The sequence below is a fragment of the Gnatocerus cornutus genome, unplaced genomic scaffold (assembly GCF_029298725.1).
Source record: "Gnatocerus cornutus isolate USDA-ARS CGAHR unplaced genomic scaffold, icGnaCorn1.1 ctg00000285.1, whole genome shotgun sequence".
NCBI lineage: Eukaryota > Metazoa > Arthropoda > Insecta > Coleoptera > Tenebrionidae > Gnatocerus > Gnatocerus cornutus.
In genome coordinates this window covers 22,501-38,226 of record NW_028275604.1, presented here as the reverse complement: position 1 = coordinate 38,226, position 15,726 = coordinate 22,501, and the positions used below count along the sequence as shown (strand labels likewise).

The 15,726-nt window shown below is 39.2% G+C and overlaps 3 non-coding genes across 3 annotated transcripts in view; all 3 read left to right on the top strand.

The window, feature by feature from the left end:
* The first annotated feature begins 11,121 nt into the window (after positions 1 to 11,121).
* On the top strand, positions 11,122 to 13,042 carry LOC148165550 (small subunit ribosomal RNA). The gene has a single exon (XR_015771376.1). It is a non-coding gene; the product is annotated as a small subunit ribosomal RNA (ribosomal RNA).
* Positions 13,043 to 14,664: 1,622 nt separating this feature from the next.
* Positions 14,665 to 14,821, top strand: LOC148165549 (5.8S ribosomal RNA). The gene has a single exon (XR_015771375.1). It is a non-coding gene; the product is annotated as a 5.8S ribosomal RNA (ribosomal RNA).
* Positions 14,822 to 15,479: 658 nt separating this feature from the next.
* LOC148165548 (large subunit ribosomal RNA) overlaps positions 15,480 to 15,726 on the top strand; it is a 4,041-nt gene continuing 3,794 nt past the window's right edge. The window contains exon 1 of the ribosomal RNA XR_015771377.1: positions 15,480 to 15,726. This exon is cut by the window's right edge and continues 3,794 nt beyond it. This is a non-coding gene — a ribosomal RNA (large subunit ribosomal RNA).

Here is a 15,726-nt window from a genome sequence, read left to right as displayed (position 1 = left end):
TGTAACAACATCCACATCATAAAGCAACAGCCCGGTGCTGGTGCGGGGTCTTTTTCAAGACCTCGCATCGGTACTGGGCTTTTTTTATCAAAAATTTTTTTTTACAAGTCTCGAACGTTACAGTTCCGAAAAATTCTTAACTTTACTAATTTCACTCAAACGTTACAGTTCCGAAAACTTATAAGTTCACAGATTTTAATCTACAGTTCTTCACTTAACGAATTTCAGCTGAACGTTACACTTCCGAAAACTTTTAACTTGACCAATTTTAGCTAAACGTTACAGTTCCGAAAACTCATGAGTCCACTGATTTTACTCGAACGTTACACTTCCGAAAACTTTTAACTTAACCAATCTCAGCTGAACGTTACAGTTCCAAAAACTCATAAGTTTACAAATTTTAATCTACAGCTCTTGACTTAACAAATTTCAGCTGAACGTTACAGTTCCGAAAAACTTTTAACTCGACCAATTTTAGCTGAACGTTACAGTTCCGAAAACTCCCAAGTCCACTGATTTCACTCGAACGTTACACTTCCGAAAACTTTTAACTTGACCGATCTCAGCTGAACGTTACAGTTCCGAAAACTTCTAAGCTCACTGATTTCACTCGAACGTTAAACTTCCGAAAACTTATAAATTCACAGACTTCCCTCCAACGTTACAGTTCCGAAAACTTCTAAGCTCACTGATTTCAATCTAACGTTACAATTTTAAAACTTTTGAGTTGACCAATTCCGAAAAGTCATAAATCCACAAATTTCATTCGAACGTTGCAATTACGAAAATTCAAAACTTGACGGAATAACAAGTTGAAAACAGCTACATTTTTCAGTAGATGAATTTCGATGGAAAGCCACAATTACAATTTTTTTTTTTAAATATGTAAATAAACCTAGAAACTTGTAATTTTTGACATTTCTGAAGTTCCAGACCTGACACATAGATGACGCCATTTTAGAGTCAGGTCAGGTCAAATTATGCTTAAAATTCAAGAAAAATACGTAAATTAACCCAGAATCTTGTAATTTTTGACATTTCTGAAGTTCCAGACCTGACACATAGATGACGCCATTTTAGGGTCAGGTCAGGTCAAATTAACTGACCTGACCTGACCTGACCTGACCTGACCTGACACATGGATGGCGCCATTTTAGGGTCAGGTCAGGTCAAATTATGCTTAAAATTCAAGAAAAATACGTAAATTAACCCAGAATCTTGTAATTTTTGACATTTATGAAGTTCCAGACCTGTCATATAGATGACGCCATTTTAGGGTCAGGTCAGGTCAAATTATGCTTAAAATTCAAGAAAAATACGTAAATTAACCCAGAATCTTGTAATTTTTGACATTTCTGAAGTTCCAGACCTGACACATAGATGGCGCCATTTTAGGGTCAGTTAGGTCAAATTATGCTTAAAATTCAAGAAAAATACGTAAATTAACCCAGAATCTTGTAATTTTTGACATTTATGAAGTTCCAGACCTGACACATAGATGGCGCCATTTTAGGGTCAGTTAGGTCAAATTATGCTTAAAATTCAAGAAAAATACGTAAATTAACCCAGAATCTTGTAATTTTTGACATTTATGGAGTTCCAGACCTGTCATATAGATGGCGCCATTTTTGAGTTAAAATAGGCGCCAAAATTCAAAAACAATATGTAAAATAAAGGAAAAAACAGTAATTTTTGACATTTCTGAAGTTCCAGACCTGACACATAGATGGCGCCATTTTAGGGTCAGGTCAGGTCAAATTATGCTTAAAATTCAAGAAAAATACGTAAATTAACCCAGAATCTTGTAATTTTTGACATTTCTGAAGTTCCAGACCTGTCATATAGATGGCGCCATTTTTGAGTCAAAATAGGCGCCAAAAATTCAAAAACAATATGTAAAAATAAAGGAAAAAACAGTAATTTTTGACATTTCTGAAGTTCCAGACCTGACACATAGATGGCGCCACTTTAGGGTCAAAATGGGCGCCAAATTTCAAAAAAATATGTAAATAAAGTAAAAACCAGTAATTTTTGACATTTCTGAAGTTCCAGACCTGACACATAGATGACGCCATTTTAGGGTCAGGTCAGGTCAAATTATGCTTAAAATTCAAGAAAAATACGTAAATTAACCCAGAATCTTGTAATTTTTGACATTTCTGAAGTTCCAGACCTGTCATATAGATGGCGCCATTTTTGAGTTAAAATAGGCGCCAAAATTCAAAAACAATATGTAAAATAAAGGAAAAAACAGTAATTTTTGACATTTCTGAAGTTCCAAACCTGACACATAGATGACGCCATTTTAGGGTCAGGTCAGGTCAAATTATGCTTAAAATTCAAGAAAAATACGTAAATTAACCCAGAATCTTGTAATTTTTGACATTTCTGAAGTTCCAGACCTGTCATATAGATGGCGCCATTTTTGAGTTAAAATAGGTGCCAAAATTCAAAAACAATATGTAAAATAAAGGAAAAAACAGTAATTTTTGACATTTCTGAAGTTCCAAACCTGACACATAGATGACGCCATTTTAGGGTCAGGTCAGGTCAAATTATGCTTAAAATTCAAGAAAAATACGTAAATTAACCCAGAATCTTGTAATTTTTGACATTTATGAAGTTCCAGACCTGACACATAGATGGCGCCATTTTAGGGTCAGTTAGGTCAAATTATGCTTAAAATTCAAGAAAAATACGTAAATTAACCCAGAATCTTGTAATTTTTGACATTTCTGAAGTTCCAGACCTGACACATAGATGACGCCATTTTAGGGTCAGGTCAGGTCAAATTATGCTTAAAATTCAAGAAAAATACGTAAATTAACCCAGAATCTTGTAATTTTTGACATTTCTGAAGTTCCAGACCTGTCATATAGATGGCGCCATTTTTGAGTTAAAATAGGCGCCAAAATTCAAAAACAATATGTAAAATAAAGGAAAAAACAGTAATTTTTGACATTTCTGAAGTTCCAGACCTGACACATAGATGACGCCATTTTAGGGTCAGGTCAGGTCAAATTATGCTTAAAATTCAAGAAAAATACGTAAATTAACCCAGAATCTTGTAATTTTTGACATTTCTGAAGTTCCAGACCTGTCATATAGATGGCGCCATTTTTGAGTTAAAATAGGCGCCAAAATTCAAAAACAATATGTAAAATAAAGGAAAAAACAGTAATTTTTGACATTTCTGAAGTTCCAGACCTGACACATAGATGGCGCCATTTTAGGGTCAGGTCAGGTCAAATTATGCTTAAAATTCAAGAAAAATACGTAAATTAACCCAGAATCTTGTAATTTTTGACATTTATGAAGTTCCAGACCTGTCATATAGATGACGCCATTTTAGGGTCAGGTCAGGTCAAATTATGCTTAAAATTCAAGAAAAATACGTAAATTAACCCAGAATCTTGTAATTTTTGACATTTCTGAAGTTCCAGACCTGACACATAGATGGCGCCATTTTAGGGTCAGTTAGGTCAAATTATGCTTAAAATTCAAGAAATATACGTAAATTAACCCACAATCTTGTAATTTTTGACATTTCTGAAGTTCCAGACCTGACACATAGATGGCGCCATTTTAGGGTCAGTTAGGTCAAATTATGCTTAAAATTCAAGAAAAATACGTAAATTAACCCAGAATCTTGTAATTTTTGACATTTATGAAGTTCCAGACCTGTCATATAGATGACGCCATTTTAGGGTCAGGTCAGGTCAAATTATGCTTAAAATTCAAGAAAAATACGTAAATTAACCCAGAATCTTGTAATTTTTGACATTTCTGAAGTTCCAGACCTGTCATATAGATGGCGCCATTTTAGGGTCAGGTCAGGTCAAATTATGCTTAAAATTCAAGAAAAATACGTAAATTAACCCAGAATCTTGTAATTTTTGACATTTCTGAAGTTCCAGACCTGTCATATAGATGGCGCCATTTTTGAGTCAAAATAGGCGCCAAAATTCAAAAACAATATGTAAAATAAAGGAAAAAACAGTAATTTTTGACATTTCTGAAGTTCCAGACCTGACACATAGATGGCGCCACTTTAGGGTCAAAATGGGCGCCAAATTTCAAAAAAATATGTAAATAAAGTAAAAACCAGTAATTTTTGACATTTCTGAAGTTCCAGACCTGACACATAGATGACGCCATTTTAGGGTCAGGTCAGGTCAAATTATGCTTAAAATTCAAGAAAAATACGTAAATTAACCCAGAATCTTGTAATTTTTGACATTTCTGAAGTTCCAGACCTGTCATATAGATGGCGCCATTTTTGAGTTAAAATAGGCGCCAAAATTCAAAAACAATATGTAAAATAAAGGAAAAAACAGTAATTTTTGACATTTCTGAAGTTCCAAACCTGACACATAGATGACGCCATTTTAGGGTCAGGTCAGGTCAAATTATGCTTAAAATTCAAGAAAAATACGTAAATTAACCCAGAATCTTGTAATTTTTGACATTTCTGAAGTTCCAGACCTGTCATATAGATGGCGCCATTTTTGAGTTAAAATAGGTGCCAAAATTCAAAAACAATATGTAAAATAAAGGAAAAAACAGTAATTTTTGACATTTCTGAAGTTCCAAACCTGACACATAGATGACGCCATTTTAGGGTCAGGTCAGGTCAAATTATGCTTAAAATTCAAGAAAAATACGTAAATTAACCCAGAATCTTGTAATTTTTGACATTTATGAAGTTCCAGACCTGACACATAGATGGCGCCATTTTAGGGTCAGTTAGGTCAAATTATGCTTAAAATTCAAGAAAAATACGTAAATTAACCCAGAATCTTGTAATTTTTGACATTTCTGAAGTTCCAGACCTGACACATAGATGACGCCATTTTAGGGTCAGGTCAGGTCAAATTATGCTTAAAATTCAAGAAAAATACGTAAATTAACCCAGAATCTTGTAATTTTTGACATTTCTGAAGTTCCAGACCTGTCATATAGATGGCGCCATTTTTGAGTTAAAATAGGCGCCAAAATTCAAAAACAATATGTAAAATAAAGGAAAAAACAGTAATTTTTGACATTTCTGAAGTTCCAGACCTGACACATAGATGACGCCATTTTAGGGTCAGGTCAGGTCAAATTATGCTTAAAATTCAAGAAAAATACGTAAATTAACCCAGAATCTTGTAATTTTTGACATTTCTGAAGTTCCAGACCTGTCATATAGATGGCGCCATTTTTGAGTTAAAATAGGCGCCAAAATTCAAAAACAATATGTAAAATAAAGGAAAAAACAGTAATTTTTGACATTTCTGAAGTTCCAGACCTGACACATAGATGGCGCCATTTTAGGGTCAGGTCAGGTCAAATTATGCTTAAAATTCAAGAAAAATACGTAAATTAACCCAGAATCTTGTAATTTTTGACATTTCTGAAGTTCCAGACCTGTCATATAGATGGCGCCACTAAATTATGTTTTCGACTAACAGGTGGCGATACCAACATTAATAGTTACAGAAAGCTGTAATTTTTTTGACTTTCAAGTTTAGGTAACTGTTCTACAGATGGCGCCAGCATTGCTACAAATACAGGAACCTGTAGTTGTTTTTTGACATTTGACATCTTGACCTAATCTATAGGTCTAAAGATCAGCAATAGAATGGACTTCAAAGTTGATAATAAAGCTTTATTTTTATTATATATCGTAAATGGATTGTGTTTAAGCATAACGTTTGAATGGTTATGCAACCGCGGAAACTAATTGTTGCCGAACTTTCGTCTTTCCTTTGCATTCTTGAATAACGGAAATATAGATGGATTATTTTTGTGCATGAATTTTAAATTGTTATGCAACCATGAAAACACTAATTATTTTCTTTTTTCGGAGTTTTTTCAGATTATTGAAAGTCTGACACAAAACCTGTCCGTAACTGCGGCGTTCTCGCCAAACGCTACAGCTTGAAAAATCTAAAATTCGCATAGTCTAAATGTCCGAGAAAAATCGAAATTAAATGAAAACGAACAAAAGTTCGGACCGAACTAACATTAATCGAAAGTGGATGTCATAATTTTAAGTCCCTAACTAAACGGGATCTAAAACCCTTTCGAAACTGTGGCGTTCGAATTTTGATGAAAATTATTCCAAGTCCAAAGTCGGAACTGAAGCGTTCACATTGAACGCTACAGTTTCGAGAATCTATTCGGAACTGAAGCGTTCATATTGAACGCTACAGTTTCGAGAATCTATTCGGAACTGAAGCGTTCACATTGAACGCTACAGTTTCGAGAATCTATTCGGAACTGAAGCGTTCACATTGAACGCTACAGTTTCGAGAATCTATTCGGAACTGAGGCGTTCACTTTGAACGTTACAGTTTCGAAAGGACAAAATTAACAAAGACCAAAAGTCCGAGAAAAATTGAAATTAAATGGAAATGAACAAAAGTTCGGACCGAACTAACATTAATCGAAAGTGGATGTCATAATTTTAAGTCCCTAACTAAACGGGATCTAAAACCCTTTCGAAACTGTGGCGTTCGAATTTTGATGAAAATTATTCTAAGTCCAAAGTCGGAACTGAAGCGTTCACATTGAACGCTACAGTTTCGAAAATCTATTCGGAACTGAAGCGTTCACACTGGCGATTGCTTATGCAACCATGAAAGCAGAAATATGAAACGCTACAGTTTCGAAAACTCATTCGGAACTGAAGCGTTCACACTGGCGATTGTTTATGCAACCATGAAAGCACAAAAATGAAACGCCACAGTTGCGAAAACTCATTCGGAACTGATGCGTTTACACCGAACGCTACAGTTTTGAAACCTCGTTCGGAACTGATGCGTTCAAAAATGTCGAAATTTTTACAAGTCCAGTTTCGGAACTGTAGCGACTGCATGGACTTAGCGCGAAAAGGACACATTCAGTGGGAACTGTAGCGGTAGGGACCCGTAAAAAAAATAATAAAATATTTTATTTTTTGCTTTTTACCTTCCGTATACACATTTTTTTTTTTTTTTTTTTTTTTTTTTTTTTTTTTTTTTTTTTAAGTCCAAATTGGGAACTGTAGCGGTCAACAGAAAAAAAAACTTTTTCCATCAACCACATACAATTCCCATTTTTAATATAATATTATTATTTATATTAATATTATAATTATTCATAATATATTACTGAACATTTGCTTCTCCTCAGTTTCGTTCTTTGGTTTCCAATATCATTCACTTGATCATATTTAATTCAAGCTTGTTATCGGAGGAGAAACAAGTCTTTCACAATTTTCACCAGTTCTGCTTACCATGTGACGGATCTTTTGTTTTTCAACGGGCGGAACAATAATCGAGATTTTTACTGCTTGGTGTTTCGGGCTTTGTGTTTTATTTTATAGATCCGTCACATTATTCAAGTAAATTATTCAATTCAATTTGTCGTCTGCATTAGAGTCAAGATTATTAATTTCATCTCATTTGCAGACGACTTTGGATAAGAGCACTGGGTGGTCACGTTTTTTAACTAGCGGTGAATTAGCTAATTCGTTCGCAAAATGCACGTTACAGGCGGACTAATTCACATTTCGCTATTCATCGAGAAATTTTTATTCACAGCGGTATATTGTCTTTCTAGAGATTTACCACTTTTTATTTCATCGATGTATTTTTATTTTTAATTTAGCATAATATCATTAAACGGGGTCGCGATGTACGAGAGGTAACAGATCGTACGGACGCGCACATTTGATTTCATGTCAATCCATTCATCGTGCGTACTTGTCCGTCATCGCTGCCACTTACCATCAGTACTCCCTATATATGCCGCCGCGGCAGCGATCAGCTCTGAATCGCTCGATGCGTGAAACGATCGAAATCCCATAGTGCGCCGGCCGCTCGCTATGGGCGAGGGGTAGAGTAAAACGGTCTGATCGCTCGGTGCAAAAGTCCGTTTGGGTACTTAGAGACGGAATTTTAAAATTCTGATTTCGCAGATCAATTTCAAGGATTATTAGGACTCGAATGCTGTCGACCATGTTTTGTAAAAAAAGTTTTTTACGTTTTTACGGCAATTTGACTGAACGCTACAGTTTCGAAAAAAAGTCGGAACTGTGGCGTTCGATCGAAATTTTTCCAAGTCCGAAGTCGAAACTGTAGCGTTCGAACAAAATTTTTCTAAGTCCGAAGTCGAAACTGTAGCGGTCGACCAAAATTTTTCTAAGTCCGATTCGAAACTGTAGCGTTCGAACAAAATTTTTCTAAGTCCGAAGTCGAAACTGTAGCGTTCGGCGCTCATTCGTCTAAGTCCGAACTCGGAAGTGTAGCGGTTGACAAATTTACATTGACCAAAAGTCCGAGAAAAATCGAAATTAAATCCAAACGAACAAATGTTTGGGTCGAACTAGCATCGATAGAAGGTAGATTTTATAATTTCAAGCTCCTAATTAAACGGGATCTAAAACCCTCTGGAAACTGAGGCGTTCGAAATTTTGATGAAAATTTTTCTAAGTCCGAAATAGGAACTGTGGCGGTCGAGCGAAATTTTTCTAAGTCCGTAGTCGAAACTGAGGTGTTCGAATTTTTGATAAAAATTTTTCTAAGTCTCATGTTGGAACTGTGGCGGTCGAGCGAAATTTTTCCAAGTCCGAAGTCGAAACTGTAGCGTTCGAACGAAATTTTTCTAAGTCCGAAGTCGAAACTGTAGCGTTCGGCGCTCATTCGTCTAAGTCCGAAGTCGGAAGTGTAGCGGTTGACAAATTTACATTGACCAAAAGTACGAGAAAAATCGAAATTAAATGCAAACGAACAAATGTTTGGGTCGAACTAACATCGATAGAAGGTAGATTTTATAATTTCAAGCTTCTAATTAAACGGGATCTAAAACCCTCTGGAAACTGAGGCGTTCAAAATTTTCATCAAAATTTTTCTAAGACCGAAGTAGGAACTGTGGCGGTTGACCGAAATTTTTCTAAGTCCGTAGTCGAAACTGAGGTGATCGAATTTTTGATGAAAATTTTTCTAAGTCTCATGTTGGAACTGTGGCGGTCGAGCGAAATTTTTCTAAGTCCGAAGTCGAAACTGTAGCGTTCGAACGAAATTTTTCTAAGTCCGAAGTCGAAACTGTAGCGGTCGACCAAAATTTTTCTAAGTCCGATTCGAAACTGAGGCGTTCGACCGAAATTTTTCTAAGTCCAATTCGAAACTGTGGCGGTCGAGCGAAATTTTTCTAAGTCCGAAGTCGAAACTGTAGCGTTCGGCGCTCATTCGTCTAAGTCCGAAGTCGGAAGTGTAGCGGTTGATAAATTTACATTGACCAAAAGTCCGAGAAAAATCGAAATTAAATGCAAACGAACAAAAGTTACGGTCGAACTAACACCAAACAAGGGTGGCTGTGATAATTTCAAACCCCTAACTAAACGGGATCTAAAACCCTCTGGAAACTGAGGCGTTCGAAATTTTGATGAAAATTATTCTAAGTCCGAAGTCGGAACTGAGGTGTTCGGTCGAAATGCCGTAAAAACGTAAAAAATATTTTTTTCAAAACACCGTTAACGGCATTCGAGTCCTAATGACCCTTGAAATTGATCTGCGAAATCAGAATTTTAAAATTCCGTCTCTAAGTACCCAAACGGACTTTTGCACCGAGCGATCAGACCGATTTACCCGACCCCTCGCCCATAGCGAGCGGCCGGCGCGCTATGGGATTTCGACCGTTTCGCGCATCGAGTGATTCAGAGCTGAACGCTGCCGCGCTGGCATATATAGGGATAGTAGTGGTGGTATGTAGCAGCGGACAAAAGCGTACGATCGAAATGTGATTTTATGTGCGTCCGATTATCTTGTTACCTCTCGTACACCGCGACTTACCCGTAGTTGGGACGATGGCCGGAATGTGTACCCTGTGGACCCACCATCGTTTGAGGGATGACAAATCTTGCCATTGACCATGCACAGCGAGATTGCGGATGCGGCGAGCGTTTCTATGTTAGCGGTCCAAATGCAATCAAAGATTTTATGTGTTCGTGTCAGAACGACCAAAAATTAACAAATGCGTCAACTCACTAAAGTCCGAGCGAGAATTTTGAAATAAATAAAATTTCATAAACTCGTAACGTGTGAATATTTCTAAAGAGAAATCTCACAATAAACCGTCGCTTTCAATCTAGCGAAGAGTATGGAGAATGTTTGAACTTTTGCTTGTCGACGACGATATTTTTTCTTTACGATAAAATTTCAAGTCGATGTGCCCAAAAATCTCTAAATTTTGAACTGGGAAATTATTTCTTCGTCCGATGAATCGCATTGATCTCTGTTTTTGACGAAAAAAAGACGGATAAAATGCAGCATTCAATCAAGGATATAAAATAAAAGAAAAATTTTCCGTAAAAACTATATTACAATGGAGGATTATGTTTCTACTTTTCGTCCGATGAGTCGCAACAAAAATAAGTAATCCATCCGTCGTTGTTCGTTTAGTCGATCTGAATGCACTGTAAAAATTTATTAAAGTAAAATGTTACGTTGCATTTCATGAATTTTGACAAACGTGTACCGAAATGTGTACAAATTATTTATTTCGACGACGACGACAACTTAGAACGGATGAATAAAATTAATTGTTGCAAGATTCAAACAAGGATGAAAAAGTCATAGAAAATTATTCCGTAACCATGATATTGGATTATTTTTTCTTCACTCTCTCCTCCGATGAGTCGCAACAAATAAAAATCCATAAATCAATTCATCCGTCGTTGTTCGTTTAGTCGATCTGAATGCACTGTAAAAATTTATTAAAGTAAAAATGTTACGTTGCATTTCATGAATTTTGACAAACGTGTACCCCGAAGTGTGTACAAATTATTTATTTCGACGACGACGACAACTTAGAACGGATGAATAAGAATAAAATTGTTGCAGGAGATTCAATCAAGGATGATGTGAGAAAAATGTCGAAAAATTTTCCATCCAGAAAGATCGCGTGGCGTTACGTCTCTTCTTACGAGGTTTTCGTTTCGCAGACACGCACACTTTCTTCAAAACAATAATAGGAAAGTGTTCAGTTTTTTATAAGAGCAGCAGGTGTCTTTCCGAAATTCTACGATTATTGTAGCTTATATGACTAGAAGGAAAGAAAGACTAAAACTCTCTTATTTTAAAACAAGAACGCAGTTCCCTGGTTGATCCTGCCAGTAGTCATATGCTTGTCTCAAAGATTAAGCCATGCATGTCTCAGTACAAGCCAAATTAAGGTGAAACCGCGAAAGGCTCATTAAATCAGTTATGGTTCCTTAGATCGTACCCACATTTACTTGGATAACTGTGGTAATTCTAGAGCTAATACATGCAAACAGAGCTCCAACCGGAAACGGAAGGAGCGCTTTTATTAGATCAAAACCAATCGGTGGCGGTCTCCGTCATCGTACAACTTGGTGACTCTGAATAACTTTACGCTGATCGCACGGTCTCGCACCGGCGACGCATCTTTCAAATGTCTGCCTTATCAACTGTCGATGGTAGGTTCTGCGCCTACCATGGTTGTAACGGGTAACGGGGAATCAGGGTTCGATTCCGGAGAGGGAGCCTGAGAAACGGCTACCACATCCAAGGAAGGCAGCAGGCGCGCAAATTACCCACTCCCGGCACGGGGAGGTAGTGACGAAAAATAACGATACGGGACTCATCCGAGGCCCCGTAATCGGAATGAGTACACTCTAAACCCTTTAACGAGGATCAATTGGAGGGCAAGTCTGGTGCCAGCAGCCGCGGTAATTCCAGCTCCAATAGCGTATATTAAAGTTGTTGCGGTTAAAAAGCTCGTAGTCGAATCTGTGTCCCGCGCCGCCGGTTCATCGTTCGCGGTGTCAACTGGCGTGCCGCGGGACGTCCTGCCGGTGGGCTTAGCTCGAGAGGGCGGCCCAACTCAATCCCGCCGCGGTGCTCTTCATTGAGTGTCGAGGTGGGCCGGCACGTTTACTTTGAACAAATTAGAGTGCTTAAAGCAGGCTAAAACTTCGCCTGAATACTGTGTGCATGGAATAATGGAATAGGACCTCGGTTCTATTTTGTTGGTTTTCGGAACCCCGAGGTAATGATTAATAGGAACGGATGGGGGCATTCGTATTGCGACGTTAGAGGTGAAATTCTTGGATCGTCGCAAGACGGACAGAAGCGAAAGCATTTGCCAAAAACGCTTTCATTGATCAAGAACGAAAGTTAGAGGTTCGAAGGCGATCAGATACCGCCCTAGTTCTAACCATAAACGATGCCAGCTAGCGATCCGCCGACGTTCTTCCGATGACTCGGCGGGCAGCTTCCGGGAAACCAAAGCTTTTGGGTTCCGGGGGAAGTATGGTTGCAAAGCTGAAACTTAAAGGAATTGACGGAAGGGCACCACCAGGAGTGGAGCCTGCGGCTTAATTTGACTCAACACGGGAAACCTCACCAGGCCCGGACACCGGAAGGATTGACAGATTGAGAGCTCTTTCTTGATTCGGTGGGTGGTGGTGCATGGCCGTTCTTAGTTGGTGGAGCGATTTGTCTGGTTAATTCCGATAACGAACGAGACTCTAGCCTGCTAAATAGGCGTATTTCGACATCCCAAAGGCCCGTCGATCCTGGGTTCGCCCGGTGGTCGTGCGCGGTTTTTACTGTCGGCGTACAAACAATTCTTCTTAGAGGGACAGGCGGCTTCTAGCCGCACGAGATTGAGCAATAACAGGTCTGTGATGCCCTTAGATGTTCTGGGCCGCACGCGCGCTACACTGAAGGAATCAGCGTGTCCTCCCTGACCGAGCGGTCCGGGTAACCCGCTGAACCTCCTTCGTGCTAGGGATTGGGGCTTGCAATTGTTCCCCATGAACGAGGAATTCCCAGTAAGCGTGAGTCATAAGCTCGCGTTGATTACGTCCCTGCCCTTTGTACACACCGCCCGTCGCTACTACCGATTGAATGATTTAGTGAGGTCTTCGGACCGGTACGCGATGGCGTTTCGACGTCGTCGATGTCGCTGGGAAGATGACCAAACTTGATCATTTAGAGGAAGTAAAAGTCGTAACAAGGTTTCCGTAGGTGAACCTGCGGAAGGATCATTAACGTGTCCTCGTACACACGAATTTTGACATATGTATAATTTATTATTATGCATTTTCATTTGATCGTGTCGATGTACACTTTATGTTTTTACAACACCGTCGTCGATGACATGGAGTCGACGGCACGATCTTTTGTCGTGCCGTTGCTTGTTTCTTTTTGAAACACCGTGTGTACGACGTTTTGAACTACGAATCGTACATATTCGGAAAAACAATAGCGTTACGCTGGCCCGCAGCGCCGGTCCTTGCGATCGAGTTTTTCACCTTTTTTGAACGAGAAAAACCGAATTCGCTCGGGCATACGGCTGTTTCTTCGGGTACCTAGATTTTTTGATTTTTTTTGTACTATCTCTCGATCTTTTCCAATGATGGAAAGAAGGAGGGACGCTTTCGGTTTTTCGACCGGATCGCGGAAAGTTGTGAACTCCACCGCGAAAGTCGAAAGACGTTAGAAGTCCTCTTTTTTCGGACACACGGAGAGGATGTAGCAGAGTAGTCGAGAAAGAAGAAAATCGCAGGTGTCGAATTAGGTTACGACACCGTGGGTTTTAAATGATTTACGCCCGGCTACGGGACCGGCGAGAAACGCTCCCGATTCTACGATTCGCGTGAATGATGTTCGTCGTTAGACGCTTCAAAGAGTTTTTTGAAAGCGCCGTTAAACGAGCGATCGCACACACATCACACCTTGCTTTTTTAATGTTTTTGGTAGATGTGGTAAAGTGATTTCGTTAGAAACGGTAAAATTCTCTTTACGGAGCGTACGACTGCACCATTTCAAAATTATATACACCGTCAATCGTCATTAAGTCACGATATAGAACGGTAAACTTGAGGATTTTATGTTAGACGCTCAGTCTGGCACGTCTATAAATTTTTTCGTCAAAATTCACGATCTGTCTTCGGTTTGGCGACGAAAAAATATAGAAAGAAAATTGAAACACGAACACAAAGACCGCCCGCGAAAATCTCTTTTCGCTTACGGCGGATACTAATTCGCTTTTTCATAACGAGTACGATGATGTAATGATGTGTTCATTCCGATCGATCAAAAACCGTCTCTTCGTCACACTTTTTAAAGTGCTTGACACACACACACGCACACTAAATGAAAGACACAATAAAGGAAAACTACCGAAAATGTAGTTTATGAGAGAAAGCAGCATTATTTATTAAAATTATTGCTGAGAAAAAGGAAATTGGCAAATTCCTAATTAAAATCGTATCGAACATGTCCCATCTTCACACATACATGCTCGTACTTTGCGTGTAAAAGCGGAGACCGCGTGAAAAAGAAAAGTGCTTCTTTTTCGGTGCGCGGATACAAATTTGTGTTTGGGTTAATATTTTTTTTAATTTTTTCGTACGCGTAAAACTGAGACCGACGATCGCGTTCCCTTTCAGACGAGAAAGTACGGACGAAAGACAATTAAGAGCGAGAATCATAAATATCCATACCACAACACCGAAATTTTAGACGTGGCACGTTTCGGAACCACGAAGATCATTTTCGTTTCGGATGTACGCACGTACGCAAAAATTTTTGCAAGACGTGTATAGACAGCTGGACGATCGGCATGATCGGGGTTCTTGTGGAACGAGCGTTTAAATTTTAAAAAGATTACCCTGAACGGTGGATCACTTGGCTCGTGGGTCGATGAAGAACGCAGCTAATTGCGCGTCAACTTGTGAACTGCAGGACACATGAACATCGACATTTCGAACGCACATTGCGGTCCTCGGATATAATGTTCCCGGACCACTCCTGGCTGAGGGTCGTGTCAATTTCAAAGACTGCTCGGTTTTCGTTTTCGGACGAAAACGTCGGAGCGTGTTGGATGTGTTGCGACGCGTCGAATAGGTACTCATTAATGTACGTGATCGTCACTTACGTCACGATATAACGACGCACGCCTCGAACGTGTGCCGAGACGTTTACTCGAGCGTGTTTTTTCGTCAAAAAGGACGGGACGGGTATGCTTTGTATTTTTTTTTACAAAGTCCGTCGGACGTCCACCTTGCGAATCATAAATACGAAAGTGTTTACGTCGGCACATGTTCTTGCGTGGTGTGTCGTAGAATCGTGTGTTTGTGTGCGTTTCTCGTGCAGCGAGTAAATTTGCGCGACATCTTAAGACGCGAAAGCGACCAACTACTACTTGTTGTAGTTGTTGGCTGGTCTTTCGGCGTAGCACGTCCTATTTCTTCAACATGTCGTCATTTAAAAAAAAAAAATGGCGTTTTAAGGTTGAGAACGTTATAGACGGTCGTCGTGTCCGAGACGTGTAATGCAAATCGCGACAGACGTCAGATCGTAAGCGTTTCTGTAAACTTAGCCATTTTTTAAAAAGAAAAATGACGAACACGTATAGCAAGGAATGGGAGACGTGTCGTGATCGTCGAAATGACCGAATGAAAAATTTTTATTTTTCATATGCGACCTCAGAGCAGGTGAGACTACCCGCTGAATTTAAGCATATTACTAAGCGGAGGAAAAGAAACTAACTAGGATTCCCTCAGTAGCGGCGAGCGAACAGGGAGAAGCCCAGCACCGAATCCCGCGGCCGAAACCGGACGCCGGGAAATGTGGTGTTAGGGAGGATCCGTCATCCCGAGATCGTGCGGCGCGTCCAAGTCCATCTTGAACGGGGCCACAGCCCATAGAGGGTGCCAGGCCCGTAGCG